General features: G+C 34.9%; 1 non-coding gene across 1 annotated transcript; it reads left to right on the top strand.

Annotated features, from left to right (window-relative positions):
• Positions 1–1,447: 1,447 nt before the first annotated feature.
• On the top strand, positions 1,448–1,555 carry LOC148561439 (small nucleolar RNA R71). The gene has a single exon (XR_015887707.1). It is a non-coding gene; the product is annotated as a small nucleolar RNA R71 (small nucleolar RNA).
• The last annotated feature ends 12,263 nt before the right edge of the window (positions 1,556–13,818 follow it).

Raw genomic sequence — 13,818 nt, 5'->3', positions numbered from 1 at the left:
ATCTGTCCACATCAATCACAGCTCTTGCTGTGGCTAGGAAAGGTCTTCTAAGGATGATGCATTCATCCTCATCCTTTCCAGTGTCTAGGATTACGAAATCAGCAGGGATGTAAAGGCCTTCAACCTTTACTAACACGTCCTCTACTTGTCCATAAGCCTATTTCATGGATTTGTCTGTCATCTCTAATGAGAATTGGGCAGCCTGTACCTCAAAGATTCCCAATTTCTCCATTACAGAGAGTAGCATAAGGTTTATCCCTGACCCAAGGTCACACAGAGCCTTCTCAAAGGTCATGGTGCCTATGGTACAAGGTATTAAGAACTTTCCAGGATCCTGTTTCTTCTGAGGCAATGTCAGTTGATCCAGATCACTCAGTTCATTGATGAGCAAGGGAGGTTCATCTTCCCAAGTCTCATTGCCAAATAATTTGGCATTCAGCTTCATGATTGCACCAAGGTACTTGGCAACTTGCTCTTCAGTAACATCCTTATTCTCTTCAGAAGGAGAATACTCATCATAGCTCATGAAGGGCATAAGGAGGTTTAATGGAATCTCTATGGTCTCTAGATAAGCCTCAGATTCCTTTGGTTCCTCAGAGGGAAACTCCTTATTGATCACTGGACGTCCCAGGAGGTCTTCCTCACTAGAATTCACGTCCTCTCCCTCCCTTGTGGGTTCGGCCATAATTGATATATCACTGGCCTTGCACTCTCTCTTTGGATTCTCTTCTGTATTGCTTGGGAGAGTACTAGGAGGTGTTTCAGTGATTTTCTTACTTAGCTGGCCCACTTGTGCCTCCAAATTTCTAATGGAGGACCTTGTTTCACTCATGAAACTTAGAGTGTCCTTGGATAGATCAGAGACTAAGTTTGCTAAATTAGAGGTATTTTGTTCAGAGTTCTCTGTCTATTGCTAAGAAGATGATGGAAAAGGCTTGCTATTGCTAAACCTGTTTCTTCCACCATTATTAAAGCCTTGTTGAGGCTTTTGTTGATCCTTCCATGAGAAATTTGGATGATTTCTCCATGATGAATTATAGGTGTTTCCATAAGGTTCACCCATGTAATTTACCTCTGCTATTGCTGGGTTATCAGGATCATAAGCTTCTTCTTCAGAAGATGCCTCTTGAGTACTGTTGGATGCAGCTTGCATTCCATTCAGACTCTGGGAAATCATGTTGACTTGCTGAGTCAACATTTTGTTCTGAGCTAATATGGCATTCAGAGTATCAATTTCAAGAACTCCCTTCTTCTGAGGCATCCCATTATTCACGAAATTTCTCTCAGAAGTATACATGAATTGATTATTTGCAACCATGTCAATAAGTTCTTGAGCTTCTGCAGGCGTTTTCTTTAGGTGAATGGATCCACCTGCAGAATGGTCCAGTGACATCTTGGAGAACTCAGACAGACCATAATAGAATATATCCAGAATGGTCCATTCTGAAAGCATGTCAGGAGGATACCTTTTGGTCATCTACTTGTATCTTTCCCAAGCTTCATAGAGGGATTCACCATCTTTTTGCTTGAAGGTCTGAACATCCACTCTAAGCTTGCTCAGCTTTTGAGGAGGAAAAAACTTAGCCAAGAAGGCCGTGACCAGCTTATCCCAAGAGTTCAGGCTATCTTTAGGTTGTGAGTCCAACCATGTTCTAGCTCTGTCTCTTACAGCAAAAGGGAAAAGCATGAGCCTGTAGACTTCAGGATCTACTCTATTAGTCTTAATAGTCTCACAGATCTGCAGGAACTCAGTTAAAAACTGATAGGGATCTTCTGATGGAAGTCCATGGAAATTGCAGTTCTGTTGCATTAGAGCAACTAATTGAGGTTTCAGCTCAAAATTTTTTGCTCCAATGGTAGGGATTGAGATGCTTCTTCCATCAAACTTGGAAGTAGGTGTAGTATAATCACCAAGCATCCTCCTTGCATTATTGTTGTTAGGTGCGTCTACCATCTCCTTTTCTTGTTCGAAAATTTCAGTAAGGTTGTCTCTGAATTGCTGTAATTTAGCTTCTCTTAGTTTTCTCTTCAGAGTCCTTTCAGGTTCTGGATCAGCTTCAACAAGAATGCCCTTTTTCTTGTTCCTGCTCATATAAAAGAGAAGAGAACAAGAAAAGAAGAGGAATCCTCTATGTTACAGTAAAGAGGTTCCTTATTGTTAGTAGAAGAAGAAAGGGAATAAGAGTGAAGAAGAATGGATAATCCAAACACAAGGGTAAGGATAGGAGCAGAGATATGAGATGAAAAGAAGTGTTAGTAAGTAATTAAATAAATAGAAGAAGATGAGAGGGAGGAGTTTTCAAAAATAATTTTTGAAAAGGGGTTGATGATTTTCAAAAATTAAAGGAGAAATAAAATTAAAATTAAAATTTAAAACAATTAATTAATTAAAAAGAATGTTTGAAAAAGAGGGAGGTATTTTCGAAAATTAGAGAGGGAAGAGTAGTTAGGTGATTTTGAAAAAGATAAGAAATAAACAAAAAGTCAATTAGTTAGTTGAGAAAGATTTGAAAATCAATTTTGAAAAGATAAGAAGATAAGAAGTTAGAGAAGATATTTTAAAATCAAATTTTTTGAAAAAACATGATTTAAAAAGATATGATAGAAAGATATGATTAAAATTAGTTTTGAAAAAGATTTAAATTTTAAAATCAAAATTAATGACTTGACTCACAAGTAATCATAAGATATGATTCTTAGAACTTAAAGTTTGAATCTTTCTTAACAAGAAAGTAACAAGCTTGAAATTTTTGAATCAAAACATTAATTGTTGATAATATTTTCGAAAATTATGAGAGAAAATTAAGAAAAAGATTTTTGGAAAATATTTTTAAAATTTTCGAAAATAAATAAGAAAAACGAAAAAATTTTTGAAAAAGATAAGATTTTTAAATTGAAAATTTGATTTGACTCATAAGAAGCAACTAAATTTTAAATAGTTTTGAAAAAGTCAACTCAAATTTTCGAAAATTTATGAGTGAAAAAGGGAAAGATATTTTTTTTATTTTTGAATTTTTAATGATGAAAGAGAAAAACACAAAATTGACTCAATGCATGAAAATTTTGGATTAAAACATGTGATGCATGCAAGAACACTATGAATGTCAAGATGAACACCAAGAACACTTTGAATATCAAGATGAACACCAAAAACTTATTCTTGAAAAATTTTAAAGAAAAGAAAACATGCCAGACACCAAACTTAAAAACTTTTAATTTTTAGACACTAAGAATTCAAGAATGCATATGAAAAACAAGAAAAGACACAAAACAAGAAAATATGAAGATCAAACAAGAAGACTGGCCAATAACAACTTGAAGATCATGAAGAATGCAATGCATGAAATTTTCGAAAATAATTTTTAGAAAATTAAAAAGATGCAATTGACACCAACCTTAAAACTTGACTCAAGACTCAAACAAGAAACAAAAAAAATATTTTTGATTTTATGATTTTGTAAATTTTTTTGTATTTTTTGAGAATTAATTGGGAAAAACGAAAAAAATATTTTTTTGATTTTTTTCGAAAATAAGAATAATAAAATCAAAAAGGTTAAAATTAAAATAAAGTTACCTAATCTGAGCAACAAGATGAACCGTCAGTTGTCCAAACTCGAACAATCCCCGGCAACGGCGCCAAAAACTTGGTGTTGTTGCCGGATTAAAAACTTGGCACCATTGTGGTCTGGAAACAATTGTGAAATTGTTGTTTGAAATTGATTGTTCCCCGGCAACGGCGCCAAAAACTTGGTGTGCGAAATCGTGATCATTCCATTCCTTGGTAACGGCGCTAAAAACTCAATACGCACGTTCATGATCTTATATCTATTTCACAACTTGGTACAACTAACCAGCAAGTGCACTGGGTCGTCCAAGTAATAAACCTTACGTGAGTAAGGGTCGATCCCGCGGAGATTGTCGGCTTGAAGCAAGCTATGGTTACCTTGTAAATCTCAGTCAGGCGGATTAAATTGTATTAAAAAATTATAGTGGATGAAAATAAATAAAATATAAAATAGGATAGTGGTACTTATGTAATTCATTGGTGAGAATTTCAGATAAGGGTATAGAGATGCTTTCGTCCCTCTGAACCTCTGCTTTCCTGCTGTCTTCATCCAATCCTTCCTACTCCTTTCCATGGTAAGTTGTATGCAGGGCATCACCGTTGTCAATGGCTACTTCCCATCCTCTCTGTGAAAATGGTCCGATGCGCTGTCACTGCATGGCTAATCATCTGGAGGTTCTCGATCATACTGGAATAGGATTCACCCTCCTTTTGCGTCTGTCACTACGCCCAGTACTCGCGAGTTTGAAGTTCGTCACAGCCATCCCTTCCCGGATCCTACTCGGAATACCACAGAAAAGGTTTAGACTTTCCGGATCTCAGGAATGGCCATCCATTGGTTCTAACTTATACCACGAAGACTCTAATATCTCGGACTCGGTCCTCTGTATTAGATATCTAAGACATATTCATTCTAGCTTGTTTGCATGTAGAACGGAAGTGTTTGTCAGGCACACGTTCATAGGTGAGAATGATGATGAGCGTCACATAATCATCACATTCATCATGTTCTTGGGTGCAAATGGATATCTGAGAAGCGAAATAAGTTGAATTGAATAGAAAAACAGTAGTACTTTGTATTAATTCATGAGGAATAGCAGAGCTCCACACCTTAATCTATGGAGTATAGAAACTCTACCGTTGAAAATACATAAGTGATAAGGTTCAGGCATGGCCGAATGGCCAGCCCCCATGAAAGTCTAAGATAGCATAAAACTAATCAAAGATGATCCGAAGATGTAAATACAATAGTAAAAAGTCCTATTTATACTAAACTATTTACTAGGGTTTACAGAAATAAGTAATTGAAGAAATCCACTTCCGGGCCCACTTGGTGTGTGCTTGGACTGAGCATGAAGTTTACACGTGGAGAGGTCATTTTTGGAGTTGAAGGCCAGTTTGTAACGTGTTTCTAGCGTTGAACTCCACTTTGCAACTTGTTTCTGGCGCTGAACGCCTGACTGCAACATGGAACTGGAGTTCAACGCCAATTTGCGTCATCTAAACTCGGAAAAAGTATGGACTATTATATATTTCTGGAAAGCCCTGGATGTCTACCTTCCAACGCAATTGGAAGCGCGCCATTTGGAGTTCTGTAGCTCCAGAAAATCCACTTTGAGTGCAGGGAGGTCAGAATCTAACAGCATCTGCAGTCGTTCTTCAACCTCTGAATCTAATTTTTGCTCAGGTCCCTCAATTTTAGCCAGAAAATACCTGAAATCACAAAAAAACACACAAACTCATAGTAAAGTCCAGAAATGTGATTTTTAATTAAAAACTAATAAAAATATACTAAAAAACTAACAAAATCATACTGAAAACTATGTAAAAATAATGCAAAAAGCGTATAAATTATCCGCTCATCAGGGCGCTGTCTCACGCCATCACTATCACGCCTTGTTGTCATAACTATGGAGACCGCCACCGTTGTTGGAATCGCGAACTGAGGAGAAAGGGAGAGTGACACTGAGAGAGATTTACGGAAGCCAGCGAAGCGCGTGAGAGAAGGGGAGCCGATTTTCGTCACCGCCACCGCACCCAATCGCCACCGGTGGAGCTCGCCGTCCCTGGAGGTGAATCGGTGTCACGTCCTTGCTGCCAGGGCCACCAGCGCTACTGCTACTCCTCAAATTCCGCCTCTTTTCCTTTGGGGGTTTCTGCTGCAAATTCCACCCCAACATCACCATCCTTCTTGTATTCGGTGGGGAACTTCTTACTTCTTAGTTTCTTGATTTTTCAGGTATTCGTTTTTCACTTTCCTTTTAAAATATATAAATAACAATAATGAAAAAGAATCTCTTACACACTATATTTTGTGCTAGTGATATATTCTTCTGTATTGTGGATAACTAGATCATGCAATTTTATAAGTCTTGCTCCCATTTAGACAATCTTATGAGGCATGCCGTTACTTCCTTTTCTGAATGAACATCTGAAATTTAGTCACCATCTGATTTGTTTTTACCTAGTATTCAATTTCTTATTGCTGTCAATTTTATGAAAGTGATATCTATAGTTTTATATAATGGTTAATGGAATAATCTGTAACAACCAGATCCTAAATTTTGATAACTCTAGTCTTTAGGTATTTGTCATTTTATCTCTAAGTGTTTGAGTATTATATTATTCTGTTACATTGCTGATCATAGTAAGAAGATTTATTTGAATGATCTCAGCATTATCTGTGTGATGTTGACTTAAATTAAAAACATTTTGATACTGGGCATAGCAGAGCCACATGGCAGCTGGCAAAACTGCAGGGATGACATAAGCAATTGCACATCTGATCAACCAGATGCTGTGCAAGGTGAAAAAGAATAAAATCAATGAATGTGTGTATGTTAATAATGAGTAACATGTTTGATTTGTTCAGGGTTTAGAGAGGATTTCATAAAGGCATTGAGTGGGGGTGCAGAACTCTCCATCAAAAGGAATGTTCATAGATTAAAAAGTAAGCATTAATGTAATATACGAGTTTAATTGTTAGCATGTTGTGTTAAGTTGTTAGCTGAAACTTTTTTTGCTTCTTTTCTTCTTCTTGATTAAGTTGGTAATTACAATCAATAAATGGATGCAATTCAGAGGGAAAAAGTCTATGTTTAATTTTCCTAAGTTTGCATGGATCATTTCCTAATTTTTATAGTTTTAATCAGTTGTACACACATGTAGAAGTTTAATTTGCATGTATCCACTTGTTGCATTTAGGTAGGAGAAAGCTTGGAGGAAGCTGTGAGAAGAGAAACATGGGAGGAGACTGGTATTGAAGTGGGAGAAGCTCTCAGCCATAGCCTGGTAAAATATATTTCACATACCTTATATAAAAGTAGTTTGTTCAATTATGCTTACATTTCTTTTGCTCAATTAATTTTGTAATTGGTCAAATTAAATCATCTTCTTTTCCCAAATTAGTGCAATAGCGGTTTCTTTGATTCACCAAAGGCATAATAATACATCGTGAGATACTTACAAATATGAGTTAATTCCAACTTAGCATTGTGAATGAAAAATTTTACTCTTACAATAATAACCTCTTTTGTTTATCTATCTCTTCATCAGTTGAACATTAATAATGAACTTAATTATAGCTCTTACAACTCAGCTTTCAATTCTTTTGGTCTCGGCCTTCTTCAGAGGTTGAAACTATCGTTGTTGTGTCTTTGCTTTCTCCATCTTCTTTTGCTGGAGTCAAAAATTTTAAGAAGTAACATAAAAAATGTTTGTACTTTAGGACTATGATCATCATAATTGATAACAAGTCTTGTTACAGCATAGTACCAAAAGACAATTTGAGTCCATCTGGATCTATTGGAATTTGGTTTCTTTCTCTGCTAACATACCGTTTTGCTGCTCCTTCCCAACAAAACCTTCATCATGCTTTGGTTTTGGTGACTCTCTCTATTACTGTTTTTATGTTCTTGCTTGATTTTGATGCATGTATGATTGATTTGATTTTTGTTAATTTGATGTGGTAGAATAGGGATTCCAGCCAAGTTTTGAGGATCTTTGACAAGGGGGCACAAGCTATGCAATTGGTTCGAAACTCAAGGCTTGAGCTGGAGAATTCTACTGCGGTTGGGCAAACCATCCTTTCATCAATACAAGGGCAAAGGGAATGCTTGAAGGTATTTTGAAAGATGTTTAATGAAATGACATAACAAGTTTGAAATAGACTTCTCATTTACTTTTTTTATAGTTATATATAGTTGTCAAAATTCTTGTTTACATAGCACTTCTTGAAGAAATGGTTCATTTTCTTGCAGATTTCATTTGTGACTAATAAGTTGGTTTTGAACAAGTGTAGCTTCTATCTCTTCTTTGGTGAAAAGCTAAATTTAAAATGTTGCTTTAGATTTTGTTTCTAGCAATGTTAACACTAAATAATTACTGCAGAGTGCTCATCGGAAAGCATTGGATATGCTGAACACAGTGGGGATGCTAAATTTTGTTTTGAGGCTAATTGAGAGATGTGTTGAACACAGTGGGGATGATATGAAGAAAATATTTTCTATAGCAATATATATACATAATTTAGTTATTTAAATGTAATATTTTGATGTGTTATGTATTTTTTATAAATAGACTTTACCCGGTATTACATATAATGAATTAAAACATATCTAGCTTATAATATAAATTTTAAGATCTAATTTTTTTGAATTTCTCATTTTTAAACTTATTTTGTGATTATCATAAATTCGGGATGCGATTATGCTCTAAAAAAATAGATCTCATAAAATAGAGTAGGCTATGGTCACAGTTTTTAAAATAGGGTGACGACAGATAAGCTATGGTGACGGTAAAAACTATGACCATAGATAAGGCTATGGTCACGGTTTTAAGGAGGGGTGACCATAGCCTCTATGGACACGGCCAAAACCGTGATGGTTACGGTTTTGAGGAGGGGTGACCATACTCTATGGTCACGGCTAAAACTGTGACCATAGATAAGGCTATGGTCACGGTTTTAAGGAAGGGTGACCATAGAGGCTATGGTCACGGCCAAAACCGTGACCATAGATATGGCTATGGTCACGGTTTTAAGGAGGGGTGACCATAGGCTCTATGGTCACGGCCAAAACTGTGACCAATGATAAGGCTATAGTCACGGTTTTAAGGAAGGATGATCATAGAGGCTATGGTCACAGCCAAAATCGTGACCCTAGATATGGCTATGGTCACGGTTTTTATGCGTGACCATAGATTGCCCTATGGTCATGGTTAAAAACCGTGGCCTAAAGTGTCAGAATTTGAAAATTGTAACCGTGACCATAGAAACCGTGACCATAGGTAAAAAAACCGTGACCATAGGTCCAAAACCGTGACCATAGATCTATGGTCACCCTTTTCACTAGCTATGGTCACGGTTTTTTTTGTTACCGTGACCATAGACCCTTTTTTTTGTAGTGCAAAAGAAGCTCCCAGAGATGACAATCCCTTGCTATGTCCAACGTGCCTCATGGTACATCCAATGTACTAATTTAAAGCACTCCCAGAGACTTGTCATTAAACTCATGTTCAACATGAACCCTTGCACATTTAACATGCCATTCAAGTCCCCTTTCATTAGCCAACTCCAAGCCTCACGTTCAATCCAAGGTAAAGAAGCTGTCTCACATCTAATCCAAGGAGAAGCACGTCCAACATGCCTCTAAAGAAGTTCCTCACATTCAACCTAAGGAGAGGCACATCCAATGTGCCAATGGTGGAGCTCTTAGGAAATTTCATCCAAGCTTATGTCCAACGTGAAGAGCGGCACGTTCAACGTGCGACCTAAATCCCCTCCAGGGGCTCAGCTCCAAGCTTGTGTCCAACATGCCTGCCAGCACGTCTAACGCACTAGCTAGCCTCCTCTTCATGCATTCAACGAATGCTTCCAACACATGGGCCAGCTAACTTCCAGGGCCTCTTAACTTTCTTCACTAAGCTTCTAAGCTTGAATGAGGGGATTAGGCACAAAGTCCATGTTATCTAACACTGATTAAAGATTATGAGGAGAGGATCTAAAACTTAACTTGAGAAGAAAGACATTAATTAGTTAGATTTGATTTGATTTTAATTTAATTTAGTTTTGAATTTTGAATTTTAGGCTTTAGATTAACATATAAAAAGGAAAGGAGCCAAATACATGAGCTTCTCCTTCCAGCAATTTTAAAATTTTAATTTTAGGTTTTCTTTGATCCTGGGCAACTAATCTCTTCTTGTTAAGATTAGGAGCTCTGTTTATTACCATGGATTAATATTTTTATTTTACTATTCTTGATTTATACATTGATGTTTTGTTAAGAATTTGGTTTTCATTCTTCATCACAAGAGTTTAAGTTTATTGGAAAATAGACTAAATTTAAATTGAATTCTATATGCATCTTAAAAAATACTATTTGATATAATTAAGCTTGAAAACCTCTTTTCTCAATTCTGAATGTTTTGAATTTAGCTTGATAAGTGAAATTGAATCAATTAGGTTTAAATCTTAAAAATTGTATGGCTTAAGAATCCGTATGTGTGCTGTATCTCTTTTCATAATTGATTGATCAAGGAATTGACGATTTGTTAAGTTAAGCAAAACCAGATTACCAAGGGACTGGAGTTTAGTTAATTAGGCTTTGCCATAAGATACATCATTGTATGATCAAGGTAGATAGTGAAAAGCATTTTTTTGAAGTTTTAAACATCTCCGAAACCTTAGCATTCCATTCATACTATTTTTTCAACAGTTTATAAATTGCCTTCATTTAATCTTCTGTTTTTGCTAATTGATATTAATAAAACCCTACTTTGCAATTATCTAGTTAGAATAATCTATTAACTCTTGTGTTCTCAATCTGTTAATCCTCGTGGGAACGATAACCCACTCCCATATTTGATGTACTTGCCGAGTCGTGATTTTGAAAGAAATTCACATTAGCTAGTTCTCATACTCATCAAATATTTATTTCCTTCCTTATAATTTCTTATACCATATTATTGGTTTCATATATGTTTGATTATGTGCTTCCCTTATCTTAACACTACAAAAAATTTGTCGAATACCGTTAGATATACCAAAAAAATCCACCAGTAATATGTTTATTGTCGGATTTAGTATTGGAATAATTTCGACGGTATAAATCTCATTGATAATTATTTTTTGGCAAATTTTTTTGTCCGCCGCTAATTCCCATAAAAAAATTTCTATCAATTATTTTTACCGTTGGATTATTCTCTCGGTAAATCCGATGATAATATATTATTAATTAATAATTAAAGTAATAACTACCGACAGATTTAACAAACTTATATTTTAAATTTTTTATAAAATTTGTTTAAAAATTCAATATATAATTTTAAATACAATAATTAACTCAAAAATATTTAAATTCAATAATTAATTCAAACAACAACAAATTCAAAAAACAAACAACAATCAATATAATAAAATAATAATTAACTAAAAAAATTAACAAATTAAAATTAACTCATAAAATTAACAACAATTAACTAATTAAATAAAAAAATAATTGTAGACAATAAAAATCTCAGAAAATTAAATAAAACCTAAAATATTAAGAAGGCATCACCTGTTTTGGTTGTCCATCGCGATCAGTAACAGCAATAGTGATTATTTGACCAGTTTTGGTTCCATTACCATTCACTATTGTTGCTTCCATATCCTACATGCAACCACCTCAATTATTATTATTATTATTATTATTATTATTATTATTATTATTATTATTATTATTATTATTCCTTTTCAAAAATATAATATAGCTTGTTTAATAAGTATTATGTGCTTACTTTGCAACGAATAAAAGAGCTAGAAATTTTACATAGTAGTGTTATATAGAAAAAAACTATTGAATGATAATTAATTAATAATTAATAATTAAATATCTTCTCATTGTTGGTTTTGCCTTTCTCATATCTAATTTTGATTTCGGGCAATTCTTTAGCTATATTTTTGGAACCAGATGTGCCATTAGCTTCTTTTATTTGATCCCCTATCATTACTACCATTTCAATTTGCAATCTAGTGCGCGAAATTAGAACTCGTATAACTTAATCGATAAGTGCACTAGGTCATTTAAGTAATATCTTAGGTGAGTGAGGGTCGATCTCACAAGGATTGTCGGACTGAGCAAGCAATGCTTATCCTGTTGAACTTAGTCAGGCAAACAGTAAAAGGGATTCTTGTTGAAAACACATAAATAAAGATAATAAAGAAAGCAACTTGAATTAGGTATAAACAGTTAAGGTTTTGGAGATATTTATCTTTCCGGATTAAAACTTCTTACTTACTATTTTAACAATGAATGATTCATTATTCTATGGCAAACTGTAAGTGATTAAACCTTAATCCCTTGGTGATTTAATCCCCTCTAATCTTTATCAAATGCCACTTCCGTGGTCATTCAATTCGGATTGGAGGGTGAAGTTTAGAAGGATAGTTTACACCACAAAGGCCCTAATTACCCCAATCCCGTCTGAATAGATGTTGCTTATCCCCATCAGGTTGTGTGATTAGCCGTCTAGGAGGTGTATTCTCAAGCTGTAGTTCAAGCGAGATAACTCTCCCGAAAATCACAAGAACTCATGTAGAAAAAGGGTCATACTCCCGTTCCACCCAATTTCATAAGATTAAGAATGAAAACAACACTTTAGAATTGAATCAAACATATATTAAAATAGAAGAATAATAATCTTAATCCATAGAAATAAATAGAGCTCCTAGCCTTAACCAGAAGCTTTAGTTGCTCAAAACTTACAGAGAAAATAAGGTTCTGAAAAGTGCGGAAGGAAGAAGATCCTAAACTTAATTGATATTTTCCTTTAAATACTATCCTAATAATAAATGCTAAACCTAAAAGATATTATTTGTAAATAAAAATTATAAAAAGAAAATAAAATAAAACTAAGAAGTGCTGAATCCACTTGGAGGTGTTAAACGGGCTGCTGCTGGCGTTCTTTAGGAGTGGGCATTGAACGCCAAGGGGAGAAGTCTAACATTGCTAGCCTGTACCCCCCTGCTGGCGCCAAAAGCTAGGAGGGTGTTCATCGCCTAGGGAAGGTGTTGCTAGCATTTTCCTTTCTTGCTCCAGGCTTCTCTAAACTACTCCGAATTTCACCTAAAATTATAAAAATATAATAAAAACTCAAAGTAGCATCCAAAGGTGATTTTTACACTAAAATTAAGTAAAAGTAAATAAAATCTAACTCAAAACAATATAAAAATAACTAGAAAACGGGTTTAAGATGCTCACGCATCACAATCTTTTAAAATTATAACAGAGAACTCTAACAATGACAAAGTATAACTAAAATTAAGAACTAAGAACAACAAGTAATAATTGAATAACAATGGAAAACTTAAAAAACTCTCTAAGAATCAAGAACAAATTAAAACAGGAACAAATATCAGGAATAGAAAAAATTAAGAACTAACTAGAATGGAAATAAAAAAATAATAAATTCAAAAATCAGAAATTTCAAAATTAAAATAAAATAATGTACCCAGAATAAATCCTAAAATCCAAATCAGAATAAATAAAAAAATTACAAAATTAGAACAAACCCTAAAATCCAATAAAAATAGAACAAAATCAAAATAAAACAAAAACAGAGGCATACACAATAAATTAGGGTGGAGTTTAACTAATCTAAACTAACTAGTGAATGAGTTACCTGGAGATAGTGGTGGCACAGAGGACTTTTCTGGCGTAGTGACAGCGTGAACGACGTAGTAGTAGTGGTGGTGACCAACCAGTAGGCTGCATTAGGGTTTTTTAAAATAAATTGCAAAAAAAAAATTATAGGGAGAGGGAGGAGGACAAACTACATCGAGGGAAGAATGAGGGAGCTCCAGCGACACAGGGAGTAATGGCAGCAGCGGCGATAACAGTGGCATGAGTGACGAAAACATCGGCGACAGAACGACCAACACAAAGCATAGAGTCCAAGCAGTCTTTGGAGGCTGTTGCAGTGGGGGTTGCCGGAGGTATTTTGGGGGGGAGAGATGCAGAAAGAGAGAGAGAGAGAGAGAGAAAGAGAGAGAGAGAGAGAGAGAGAGAGACAAAGTTTAGAGAGAGAAAGTGATGAGCGGATATTTTATACATTTCTCGGCATCATTTTCATATAGTTTTTATTATGTTTTGTTTAAGTGTTATTATGTTTTCGTAGGTTTTAGTGCAAAATTCACATTTTCAGATTCTACTTTGAGTTTGTGTGTTTTATGATGATTTCAGGTAATTTCTGGCTGAAATTAAGGAGTTTTGGAG

This window comes from Arachis ipaensis, chromosome B6 (assembly GCF_059453495.1).
Source record: "Arachis ipaensis isolate K30076 ecotype BB chromosome B6, ASM5945349v1, whole genome shotgun sequence".
NCBI classification, from domain to species: domain Eukaryota; kingdom Viridiplantae; phylum Streptophyta; class Magnoliopsida; order Fabales; family Fabaceae; genus Arachis; species Arachis ipaensis.
Note: the sequence above shows the minus strand (reverse complement) of the source record. Positions and strands in the feature narration are given on the sequence as shown.